Source organism: Theropithecus gelada, chromosome 10 (genome assembly GCF_003255815.1).
Source record: "Theropithecus gelada isolate Dixy chromosome 10, Tgel_1.0, whole genome shotgun sequence".
In the NCBI taxonomy this organism is placed as follows: domain Eukaryota; kingdom Metazoa; phylum Chordata; class Mammalia; order Primates; family Cercopithecidae; genus Theropithecus; species Theropithecus gelada.
Window position 1 is genome coordinate 25,820,262 of NC_037678.1, and position 12,554 is coordinate 25,832,815.

At 49.1% G+C, this 12,554-nt stretch overlaps 1 pseudogene; it reads left to right on the forward strand.

Moving 5' to 3' along the window:
* Positions 1–213: 213 nt before the first annotated feature.
* LOC112633188 lies at positions 214–7,265 on the forward strand (annotated as a pseudogene).
* Positions 7,266–12,554: the final 5,289 nt, after the last annotated feature.

Below are 12,554 nucleotides of genomic sequence, written 5' to 3' on the forward strand. Positions count from 1 at the left end.
TTGACATCTGGGTCCCTCGCAAGAGGCAAATAGTAAGTTCTGTATATGGAGACTTAGGTGCCCTGCAAAGGAGAGGGGAGGCTGGGGTCTCAGCTGGCCACTGGGAGACCCATGCCCCGCGCCGTGGCTTCCCAACTCTACCTGTCCTCCTCCAGCCAACATCTGCCCCTACCCTCCTAACCCCAGGACCAGGGGACCCAGAGCTGGAGCTTGATGAGCAACCTGCTCACAAATCAGCCTGGAGCTGCAGTCTTGAGTGTCCAGGTGCATAGGGCTGTGCTCCAGGGCCTTTGGGAGGAGAATGTCAGTGGGACACTGGGGCGCACAAGGGTCTGTACAGCCCTGCTGTGTGGCCAGGTCTGCCCCCTCCGGGACAGCACTGATGGCTTGGGGAAGGGTGGGGCTGTCCTCTACACAGGCAGCAACAGGCCAGGGACCCAGAACCACGCAACTGTGCCCTGGAGGGTTGCGTGGGAGAAGGCCACGCCTCTGACTCAGCTGTCCACTCCATCACCAGCACCATCACCTCCATTTTGTTCACCTGGCCCCTTGAAAACACTTCAGTTTGCTATCAGCCCCCGCAACGGTCATCTTTCCGGATAAAGCTGGCCTTCAGGAACTTCGCCTGGCCTGGACTGGGCGTGGAGGACCATCAGGAACTTGTCCTAGGCCAGTTGGTGCTTCCGGAGCCCAACGAGGCCAAGCCAGATGGTGAGGTGGCTTGCAGTCTGGAAGACTTTCCGGGGGTGGTGGTGTGGGGCTGCAATTCCCTTACATTTCATCCGGTCATTTCTGTGCTTGGAAAGCCCAGTGAAAAGTGATTGGTGTCATGACCTTTTCTCCTTTTCCAGATCTTGCTCCACCTCCTGGGCAACACGCATTAACAACGCCGGCCCTGGAGCCAGCACCACCACTGCTGGCGGACCTGGGGCCTGCTCTGGAGCCAGAGTCAGGGGCAGTCCTGGGTGCACCAGGATATCTATATTCAGTAACAGGACCAGCACCAGCGGAAGGGTCCCCTCCAGCAACACTGCTGGAGCCACAGTCTGCCTCAGAGTCCCCCACTCCCTCTTCTGGGACTGTGAAGAACCAATCCCTTGAGGAGATGCCTGACATCACGACCTTCCCTCCCAGGCTGCTGGCAGAGCAGCTGACCCTTATGGATGCGGTGAGCAGCTGGGTTTTGCAGGCTGTGCCTCTGGCACTAGCTGTCTCAGACCAGCCTCTACCCGAGGAGCGGCCAATGCCCTGGGACGAATGTCATCCCCACTTCTTACCGAACATGGCATCTGGATGAGTTTCCTCACGCACAAGCCTTCCCTGACTGCATGTGGACAGCAGAGATGGCACGTCGCCTGTGCTAGCTCCACAGAGTGTGCAGACCGAATGACAGGGGATGGACAGAAAGCAGGACAGGGCAGATGCTCACCGAGGGGCAGGCAGGGCCATGGGTCACTCATCCAGCTGCTCAGGAGCCTCACGACCCTTATTAGGTGCCTGATGCATACTAGATTCTATGGCAGACACCCAAACAGAGCCCACAGTTGCAGCTGCCACAAGGAAAGTGCACTGGTATGGAGAGAAGGAGTACAGGGCTGACCGGGATGGGAGGAAGACGAGGCCTCAGGATAGACAGGCCTGAGTCACCTTCTAGTTCTTGGGAGTGCGGATGGCTTCGGAGAAAATGTCACTCTCCCTTCCCACTCTTGTTGGATTCTGGGCCATGATGCACTTAGGGCCCTCAGTGGGTAAAAGATCAAACCCAGGGACTCCCACATGTCTAGAGCCCATTTTAAAGCTTTCTGAACTCCAGATTGGTTCCTGCCAGAGACCATGGATAACTGTGAGCTCAGTCCCTGCCTGGGACTGTGGATGACTCTGAGCTGGGGTGTGCTGTGTCCATGACACTCTCCTCCTCCCCCAAAGGAGCTGTTCAAGAAGGTGGAGCTCTACGAATGCTTGGGCTCCATCTGGGGCCAACGAGCTAAGGAGGGGAATGAGCACGTGGCACCCACAGTTCATGCGACCATCACACACTTCAACAGGCTCACCAACTGCATCATCACCTCCTGCCTCGGGAACCATGGCATGACAGGCCGGGACAGGGCCAGGGTGGTGGAGCACTGGATCAAGGTGGCCAGGGTAAGCCATGGTTGGGCCTGAGAATTTCCTCTTTAAAAATGGGGAACTGCCTCTTCTCCTCCATCGGCTTTCAGAATTGGCATCTGTATGTCTGGCTTCAGCCCTGGACATCACCTAGCCCCTTCTTATCACAGACCTCGACTCCCATGTCCCAGTGGTGGCTGCTCACTTCTGACCTGGGCTCTTCCTTGGGTTGAACTAAAATCCTCCTAGATGAGTGACATTCACTCGGCCCCAGTTGTGCCCTCCTGAGGCTCCCTGGGCCTCTGCTTCATCCAGGCAGGGAGATCTCAGCACAGCGGGCTGTGGCTTAAGTGGGCCGGGCTCCAACTGTGGAACTCACAGCTCACTCTTCCCTCTCCAGGAGTGCCTAAGCCTCAACAACTTCTCCGCGGTGCATGCCATCGTCTCTGCTCTGTGCAGCAAACCAATATATCGACTACACGAAACTTGGGCAGCAGTGTCCAGGTGAGGAGGGTTCCCTCCACGGGAGCACCAGGGTTGACCTAGGGACCCATAGGTCTCCCCATGTGCCCTCAACAACTCTGAAAGGTTCTTGGAGACCAGGGACACTGGAGGCAGGGATGGCCTGGTGGGTGTGGTCACTAAGCTGCCTTGGACTACTAAGCAACGATTTCCAACTCAGGACTAAGGATTTTTAACCATCAGGAACAGACTGGAGCCAACTGGAGGCTTTCAGGTGTTTGCACCCAGCAGTGGAACTGTGTCCAGCTGGAAGCTAACTGTGAACACGCAGGGGCTCATGTGAAGTGGAGATGGGTCAGGGGAGGAGCATGACGGGTCCCACCCTGGTCCTCTGGAGCCCTTGTCATCAGAGGACCCTACTGGAAACTCTCACCCACGAAGTTGGGATTCTCTGGGTTTTCAAATAAAAGGGATTGGATTGGAACTCACAAATCTCTCCACTTATCCCCAAATTTGCTTTTCTTTCTTTCCTCTGCCCATAGCAAAAGCACAAAACATCTAAAACAACTCTGCAAAAAAGACACTGCAGTGAAGAGGGACCTGCTGATCAAGGTACACTGGAGTCTGGGAGATGCAGAAGTGTTTAAGGGTCAGAGGAAAGACTGAGTTTGGAAGGGCATTGGACCTGGTGTGGAATGGTTATTTTCTTTTGACTTACCTACTAAAAGTGGACTTGAAAAATTCCCTCCATGCCTACCTTGGGCAAACAGAAGGAGAGGTGTGTGGGTCCACAGGCACGTGGGGGCATGGCGGCAAGAGGCCCTGGAAATGGGATGTGGCAATGGCTGCTGGGCTGCTAAGCGGGGGTGATGAGCTGCAGTATTAGCAGGGCTCTGGTTCCCATGCTTGTCAGTGCTGCTGGCATGGAGCTTCCTCCAGGCTGGGGGGTGGTCATGGTAGGTGGGACTTTGCTTCTTCCTCAAACTGGAAAGCAATTCCTCAGGAAGCCAGGCCTCTGCTGCTGCTTCTGTCTGCAGCGCATCTCGAAAGGCAGTGGCCTCTGCCCACACTGGGGGAGAGGGGAAACAACAACAGAGGAAGCTCATGTGCCAGGGAGTCCAGTGGACTGCCCAGCTTTGGGTACCAATGGGCATACTCGGGACTGATGTATGTGTTTCCTGGGACTCCCTGCTCTGCCCTTTGCAGACACCCGAAAACGGTCATGTCACAGGATTCTCACCAGTTAGCAGTGACACATGCTCATGACAAGTATCTGGGGGATTCGTGCATTCCTAGGGGATCCTCCCTGACCAGATCTCAGAATATTCCACGCAAACGGGAAGACAACTTGTCACCCCACCCAGGATTCTGGAAAACCCCGCCATGTCAGTCAGAGATGGCAGCTCAGGAGGCCACTTCCTGAGTGGAGGAAGAGAGTTCTGTGCACGGAACTCCCCTGGGGGATCATTGGCGAGGCAAAACCTTTGGCATGGCTCAAACCCAATTTGTGTGGCAGAGACTCCAGTGGGGCTCAGATAGGCAGGTGCCACTTAACCAGGTCTTCTAAAACACCCTGTCCCTTTCCCATCACTACTGTGCCTGGCTAGAGACCTAGATACTCAGAGACTCCAGAGAACACGACCCTGATGGGTAGCGGTGCTGGGATATTGGGAGAAGGCAGCGGGACAGAGCTTCCAGGATGGGGAGGAGGCACCTTCTCTTTCAGGTCCCTGGGGAGTCACTGTCCACTCTGGGTCTCTGTTTCCTCATCTGGAAAATGAAGGGATGCTGAGCCTGTAGTGCAGCCCTACAGGATGGAAATGAGGTTCAAGAAAAGAAAATAATTTGCTAGTGCTCATGCCTGGTTCTTCCTCAGAGGGATGAGGGGGAGAACAATGGCAACAGGAAACAGTACTCAGGAGGCCTTGTGAGGTAGCTGTGGTTTTCATTGCTCTTTACAGAAGAGGAAACAGTCTCAGGGAGGCCCGGCTGCATGAGTGGGTGACACACACAGGGAGTGTGGAGCTGGGCCAGTGGTATGAGCACTATGCCAGGTGACTCACGCCAGTTCCTAGGGATCCAAGTGTGGGGTGGCTGGGGTGTAACTGGGGGAAGAGAGGAGAGCCTCACTGTCTCCATCACTGGCACCTGGCAGGCGGGGAGCTTTAAGGTGGCCACCCAGGAGAGGAACCCCCAGAGAGCCCAGATGAAGCTGCGGAGGCAGAATAAGGTGAGTGAGCCTTTGGCGTGGAGAGGCCGCAGGGGATCACAGGACAGGGCTCCCTTCCCTGCCAGCTGGAGGCCTCCATGTGAAAATCGCAAGGACTTACTCTCCAGTCCTGTCCTCCTGTGGACACTGGGCCTGGAAAACCTCCATTTGAGAGACCAGAGCAAGGGTCTGGGAAAGCTGGACTCAGAGTAGATGTGGGGAAGGGTAAGACAGGGACCACATGCCCTTGTGAATTGTTAAAATTCCACCATAGAGGTAACTAGGAGTGCTTGCTAGACTTAGGGGTCAGGTGGGATAGAGAAGGCAGAGAATTGGGAAAGGCAGTGGAGGGTCTTTGGCTGCTCCAACAGGGAGACCTGAAGAGGGGAGTTCCGGGAGACAGGGGCTGGTGGGACTTCATGAGACAGGACCTTGGGCAGGTACCTGAGGGCCAATACTCATCATCACTACACCTACCGCCTCCCACCCCTCCTTGGCACAGGGAGTGGTCCCCTTCCTGGGAGATTTTCTGACTGAGTTACACAGATTGGATACGGCCATCCCAGACGATCTGGATGTGAGTGAGCCTGGGGCAGGCTGTTGGGAACCAGGATCCTGAGGGAGGAGAGGGTCTTGGACGGAGCCGTTAGATCTCAACCCTTGGCAAACCTCCTCTCCTGAGAGCCTCACAGCTGCTCCTGTGGGTGGGGGTGTCAGGCCCATCTCATTACTTCTGACTGATAAGAGGCTCCATAGCAGCCACCAGTCCCTATTCCCGAGTGGTGAAGCTACAGAGCTGCCTGACTGCAAAGCTGCTGAGGTGTGGGCTGAGCTGGACTTAGCCTTTCCCTAGAGTAGTCCCGTAATAGGCCAGTGAAACTGAGCCTCTCCAAGGGCAGGCAGTTCCAGGGTCACTGAGCGCTTTCTTTCTATGAGAGATCTCAGTTTCCCTGTCTGTTATCACAGAGGGTTGGGGCAGAAAGTCCCTGAGCCTCAGCTCCTATGCCCCTGCTCTAGAGCCCGGAGCCTGGGGCACATACAAGTCCTGTCATGTGCACATCCCCTGACTCTGGTGGCCCTGGCAGTAGTGCAGCATGGGAAGGGGTAGGGTGGGGCTGGTTGTGGGCCAGGGACCTTTCTGATGGACTCTGTCTGCCTTCCAGGGCAACAGCAACAAGAGGAGGAAGGTGAGCAGCCAGGGCACTCACACTGGATGAGTGGGGGGATGTGGACGTCACAGTCCACCCTGGACAGGACACTCCCTGGCTCCATCCTCTACATCTTAGGTTTACTGGGAGGGTTTGACACACACAGCAGGAGGAGACCTATCCCAGTGGAGAAGCGGGAAATGGAATGGAATCAAAGACCAGTTCCTGCAGGAGGGGCTTTTTACATCCAACTCTGAGAACAGGCTGGGGGCTGCATGGGGACCCCTCAAAAAACTGCCCCAGGGATCAGCCCCTTTTCCCTGCCTACCAAAAGTGCTCTCAGTATCTTCCACCCAGGTCCTGTCAGCAACCTCTCCTCTGTCTCTAGGAGGTCCGAATTCTGCAGGAAATGCAGCTGCTCCAAGTGGCTGCCATGAATTACAAGCTTCGGCCTCTTGAGAAATTTGTCACCTATTTCCCAAGAATGAAGCAGCTCAGTGACAAGGAGAGGTGAGGGCCTAGCAGACGGGCAGAGGGTGTGAGAAGGCTCTCCATTCTTTTTTTTTTTTTTTTTTTTCCGAACATGGTCTGGCTCTGTCGCCCAGGCTGCACTGCAGTGTCGCCATCTCTGCTCACTGCAACGTCTGCCTTCTGGGCTCAAGCCCTTCTTCAGCCTCTCAAGCAGCTGGGACTACTGCAGTACGCCATGTCCCAGGACGTGGTACAGCATGTACAGACACCATGTCCTGTTGTTCTGCTGTTGTTGTTCTGGTACAGATGGGGTTTCACGATGTTGTCCAGGCTGGTCTCAAACTCATGGCCTCAGGCAATCCATCCACCTCAGTCTCCCAAAGTACTGACATTACTGGTGTCAGCCACACCACATGGCCTAGAGAAGGCTCTCCCTGTGGCAAGCTGCAGAGAGCCTATGGCCATGACTCCACGGCGAGCATCAAGCCCTGTTGCATGGGGACTGCTGGGGACCCAGGATTCCAGCTGGGTAGGCACTGAGAGGGGACCTGATGTGTGGCTCATGGTGGCCTCACAGCTGCCTCACTGTCCTGTAGCTACAAGCTGTCCTGCCAGCTGAAGCCCGAATCACAGTAGGCCAGTAACATCTTGCAGTGGCTGGGACCCCACCGGGATGCTGGTCAGAACACCGGCTCTGCATCATCCTTCACCTAGACCGTGACACCAGGGAACCACATCTAGGTGGCTGGCAGCTCAGCTGCATCTGGCCCCTGCTCTTCGCGTAACACCAGCTGCTCCTGCTGGTCAGGATCAGGCCATGGGACTTTTCCCAGGCAGGCGGGAGACCATTTTATGTTTATTTTCTTTAGTGTATAAGTAAGGCTTTTTTTCTTAACTTTTTAAAATAAAAATTTAAAACACTATTCAAAATGTTCTATAGTTGTTGGAATGAGAAAAGTAACCGCAGTGCAGTAACCGTATACCAATCTTCAGGATTCATAGTCCAGTATGTCAAATTGAGGCTATGGCTGAACAAGTCATGCAACAGCGTTTATGTTACACATGCCAACCATTTAATGTTTTCCTTCTCTGTTCTAATTAATTATTATTAACTCTGTTTAAGGAAAACAAAAAACACAACAAAGCAAAACCCTTAAAAATCAGAGCACGTTACCCAATCTACCACACTTGCTCTACTGACCAGTAACTCTCAAATTTAAATTCTAGTTAAATTCAATTTCCACTGGGTTACTCTACTTTCTTGAAGTTTAAATATTTAATGAATCACTTATATATTTACTGAAGGGCTGGAGATGGGAGGTATTTCAGCAATCGGTAGGGCTGGCCTTCTCCCGAAGTCCTGGGCAGAAGCTGACCATCAGTCTCCATGAAATACAGATAAACTTTTTCCACTATGGATCTTCCCAGACTTTCTGACACCTCTCCCCTAACTGAGTATCAAGGAAGGAGAGAATCATTAGAGCCCAGAATCGAAAAGGATGTCCCACGGCTTAATTTGAACACAACCCCCAGTGTGTTACATCAGAGGAAAAACAAGCCAAAGAAATCAACATTTCAGGGTCTGAAACATGTAATAACAACATGTTTGTTAACCAAATCAACACCAAATAAACACCTAAACCCAATCCTGGAGCCGCAAAGCTCCTATAAGAAAAGTGGGAGTCTGTATCTCAGCAAAACTTGTATCTCTGCACGCAGTTTACAAAAAGGAAAGAAAACAAAAGCAAAAATTATCTATGGCAAGAAACCCTTAGACCATGCAATTGATTTGGCAATATTTTTTCTTATTTTTTGTTCTTTTTGGATGGGACACAAAAATCACTGCTAACAAACATGAATACAAACACATGGGACTATACATCATTTCAGAGCTTACGCATGGGGAAGAGGAACAATGAACCATTAAAGAAACCATCCTACAGATTGAGAGAAAGTTCAGCAGAATCTTACCTGTGAAAGGGGTTGTTATCTAACATGCATGAGGAACTAACACTACTCTAACCGGGAAAATGAACAAAACCTAATACCCAACCTAAAAGTGGGCAAAGATCCTGAACAGGCACATCCGAAAAGAAAACATGAAATTCACTGACAGGTCAAAGAGAAGCTGCTCAACTTCACTAATCCTCACACAAATGTCTAAGTACGAACCACGCTCAGAAGTGTCTTACTCTAATTAGAACGAAACTTACCAAAAACAACAGAAAACCCATACGTTCACAGGCAGTGGCCAATGCAGAACAGCAGAAAAAGACACTTTTATACACTATCGGTGGCAATGTACATTACTATACACATGAAGTGAAACAGTTGAAGGTGTCTTAAACATTTTACAACTATCCGTTCACCTAGCAATCCCACCACTGGTTATACACAGAAACCACATAGAATCTGTTACGTTGAGGAGATATCGGCCTTCCTATGGCAACTGAAGCACTATTCACAACAGCGAAGGTATTCAATCCACCTACCTGTTCGTGCACAGATGAAGGGATAAAGAAACTGCAGTACACAATGGAATCCTCTTTGGCCACAGAAATTCATGAAACCATGTCATCTGCAGAAACGTGCAGAACCCTGGAGGACATGACCTTCAACGAAATGAGTCAGGCAGAGAAAGCCAAACACGGCATGATTTCATGCATGTGAGAATGAGATCAACTTCCTCTCTAAACGACTTTATCCCCTAGAAGTAGAAAGTTCCACAGTGGTGAAGAGAGGCTGTGGGTTGGGGAGTCCTGGCAGGGACTGGGAAAGGGACACAATGTTACACTCAGATGACAGGAATAAATTTAGCTACTCTACTCCACAGCAGGTGTCCAGAGTTAACAGTATCCTACCATATTTTCCAAAAAAGACTGAAAAGAAAATAACTACACAAGGTAATAGAGACAGTCAATACCTTGCTTTCGTCATTACACAAGGTACATATGCATGGATCAAAATGTCCTACTCTACTCTTTAATTGTCAATCTTTACTATAGAGCAAATTGGTTTTAAGCACATAGAAAGAAACAATGCTGAAGTATATGTGAGACCAGGAAATTCCCACATCTAATACACTAAAGAGCCACCACACAACACAAGAAATTACCAACAGAGTAGACAGACAACATACAGGATGAGAGAAAATGTTCCCGAACTATGCATCTGACCAAGGCCTAATATCCAGAATCTACCTGAAAGACCTTACAGAAATCAATTAGCAAAACCCCCCAAATAACTCATAAATAGGCACCGGATATAAACACACACTTCTCAAAAGATAATGGAAAAGCAAGCAACAAATGTGAAAACATGCTAAACCTAATTATCAGAGAAATATACATCAAAAGCACAATGAGCTGTCATCTCACACTGGTGAGAATGGCAATTACACAGTTAAAAAAAAAAAAAAAGGACACGGACGAGGCAGCAGAGAAAGGGGACACTGGTCCACTTTTGGTGCAAATGCAAAGTAGTTCAGACACCATAGAAAACACTTCAGAGATTGCTCAAAGAACTTAAACCAGAACTACCATCTGACACAGCAAGCCCACCACTGGGGTATACACAAAGGAAAATAAATCCTTCTGTCCAAAACACACATGCACACAAACGGTCTTGGCGGCACTCTTTACAATGGCAAACACGTGAAATCAACCTAGGTATCCATCAACAGTGGATCAGAAAAGGAAAATGGGGTACATATATACCACAAAAAACTAGGCAGCTTTAAAAAAAAAAAGACGCAAATCATGTCCTTGGCAGCAACATGAAAGGAGCTGGAGGCCATTATCTAAAGAGAAATAAGGAAAAAACAGAACACCAAATGCCACATGTTCTCACTTTTAAGGTGGAGCTAACACTGAATACACCCTACCGTAAAAGTGAAAACAACAGACACTGCTGACTATAAGACAACAAAGGAAGAAGGGATGGAGTATGGGCTATAGACCTGCCTGGTGGGTCCACACTCCCTGAATGATAAGCTCTCTGGGACCCCAAGTCTCAGTATCAGGCAATATACCAAAGGCAGCAACTAATCTGCCTTTGTACCTTTTAGTCTATAATAAACTATATTAGTCTATAATAAACGTAGAAATTATGTTAAAAAATACAAACTTAGGAGCTAAAACAATGAATGAAAAACACAAACTTATAATTATCCAAACAATCTTTTATTGGCATAAACTAAGGAAGTGGTCAGAATGAGTAAACCAAATACTCAACCCCAATGTATATATAGTGAAATGTACACATTTTTCAAAAGAACACCAAAAAGGCACAATGGGCAAAAGACCGCCTGTTCAGTAGATGATCTTCAGCAAACTGAATATTCACATACAAAACACTGAAATAGGACCCTTATGTCATGCAAAACAAAAATCAATGCAAAATACATTAAAGACCTAAAACTGAATTCTGAAACCACAAAACCCCTACAAGAAAACATACGGTGTGTACGTATTTTAGAAAACAAATCCATGCAAGTAGGTTGCTAAAGGTATTTAAAAAACAGTAAAACAAAGCAAACACTCTAAGAAAACAACCATAGACAATGTAATGCCTTGCCATTTTCAAGGAAATGCTGGGGACCTGGTTCCACAGAACAGTGGAACAGATTAGAAGACCCAGATATAAACCTGCACACCTGAAACCATCTGATATTGAAAAAAAACAACAACAAAAAGCAATGGAGAAAGGACTGCCTATCAGTAAGTGGTGCTGGGATAAGTGGCTAGCTAGATGCAGAAGAAATAACACTGGGCCCCTGTGTCTCACCATGTACAGAAAGTAACTCAAAATGAATCAAAGATTGAAATGCCAAACCCCAGGCCGGGAGCGGTGGCTCATGCCTGGAATCCAAGCACTCTGGGAGGCCGAGGCGGGCAGATGACTAGAGGTCAGAGAGTTCGAGACCACACTGGCTGACATGGTGAAACCCTGTCTCTACTGAAAAAACAAAACTTAGCTGTAAATGGTGGCACATGCCTGTACTCCCAGCTACTCGGGAGACTGAGGCAGGAGAATCACTTCAACCCGGAAGGTGGAGGGTTCAGTGAGCCGAGATGGCTTCATTGCATTCCAGCCTGTACAACAGAGCAAGACTCAGTCTCTAAATAGATAAATACATAAAAATTCAAGGCCTGAAACTATGAGAAAATCCTGCGTGAGAATCTAGCAAATACCATTCTCAACAGAGGCTTTGGCAAAGCATTTAAATGTCAACTCCCCAAGAGCAATTACTGATAAATGGGACCTAATACACAAAAAAGCAGCTGCACAGAACAAGAAACAACCAAAAGAGTCAACACACAGCCTACAGAATGAGGGAAAATATTCCACAACTACGCATGTGAAAAACATCTAATATCCAGGATTTATCGTAAAGACCTTCAACAAATAAAATCAGAAAAAAAAACCCAAATTATAAATGGGCAAGGGACATGAACACACACTTAAAAGGAGGTGTACCAGTAACCAATGAGAATGAAAAGATGCTCAATCTCACTGATCACCAGATAAATGCACATCAAAAACATACTGCGATACTACGTCACACTAGTCAGAATGGCAATTATGACACACAGTCCACAACAACAGAGGCTGGTGGGGCAGATGAGCAAAGAAATGCTCATCTGTAGGGGGAAATGGAAACTAGTTCAGACACCCTGGAGAGCAGTGTGGACATTTCTGAAAGAACTTAAAAGAGAATAACCACCGAATGCTGCAACCCTACTCCTAAGGATCTACCCAAAGGAAAACCCTTCCAGTGAAAACACGCGTGCACTCGTATGTTCACGGAAGTACTACTCGCAATGGTAAAGACATGGAATCAGCCTGGGTGCCCATCAGCAGTGGATCAGAGAAAGGAAATGTGGTACATACACACTACGGAACACTACACAGCCATAAAAAACAAATCCATGCCCTTACCAGAAACCTGGACAGAGCCGTAGGCCATTATGCCAAAAGGCAAGAACAGAAAACCACAATTTTCAAAACAGCTACAAAGGTCAGTTGTGAATATTCTCTCCACAGAGAAATCATACGTCTGGAGCTCACAGAGATGCCAGACACCGCGACTTCATGATGATGCTACGTTTACACAGATCAAACTGTGCCTTGCACTCGCTGGTTATACACACAGACGA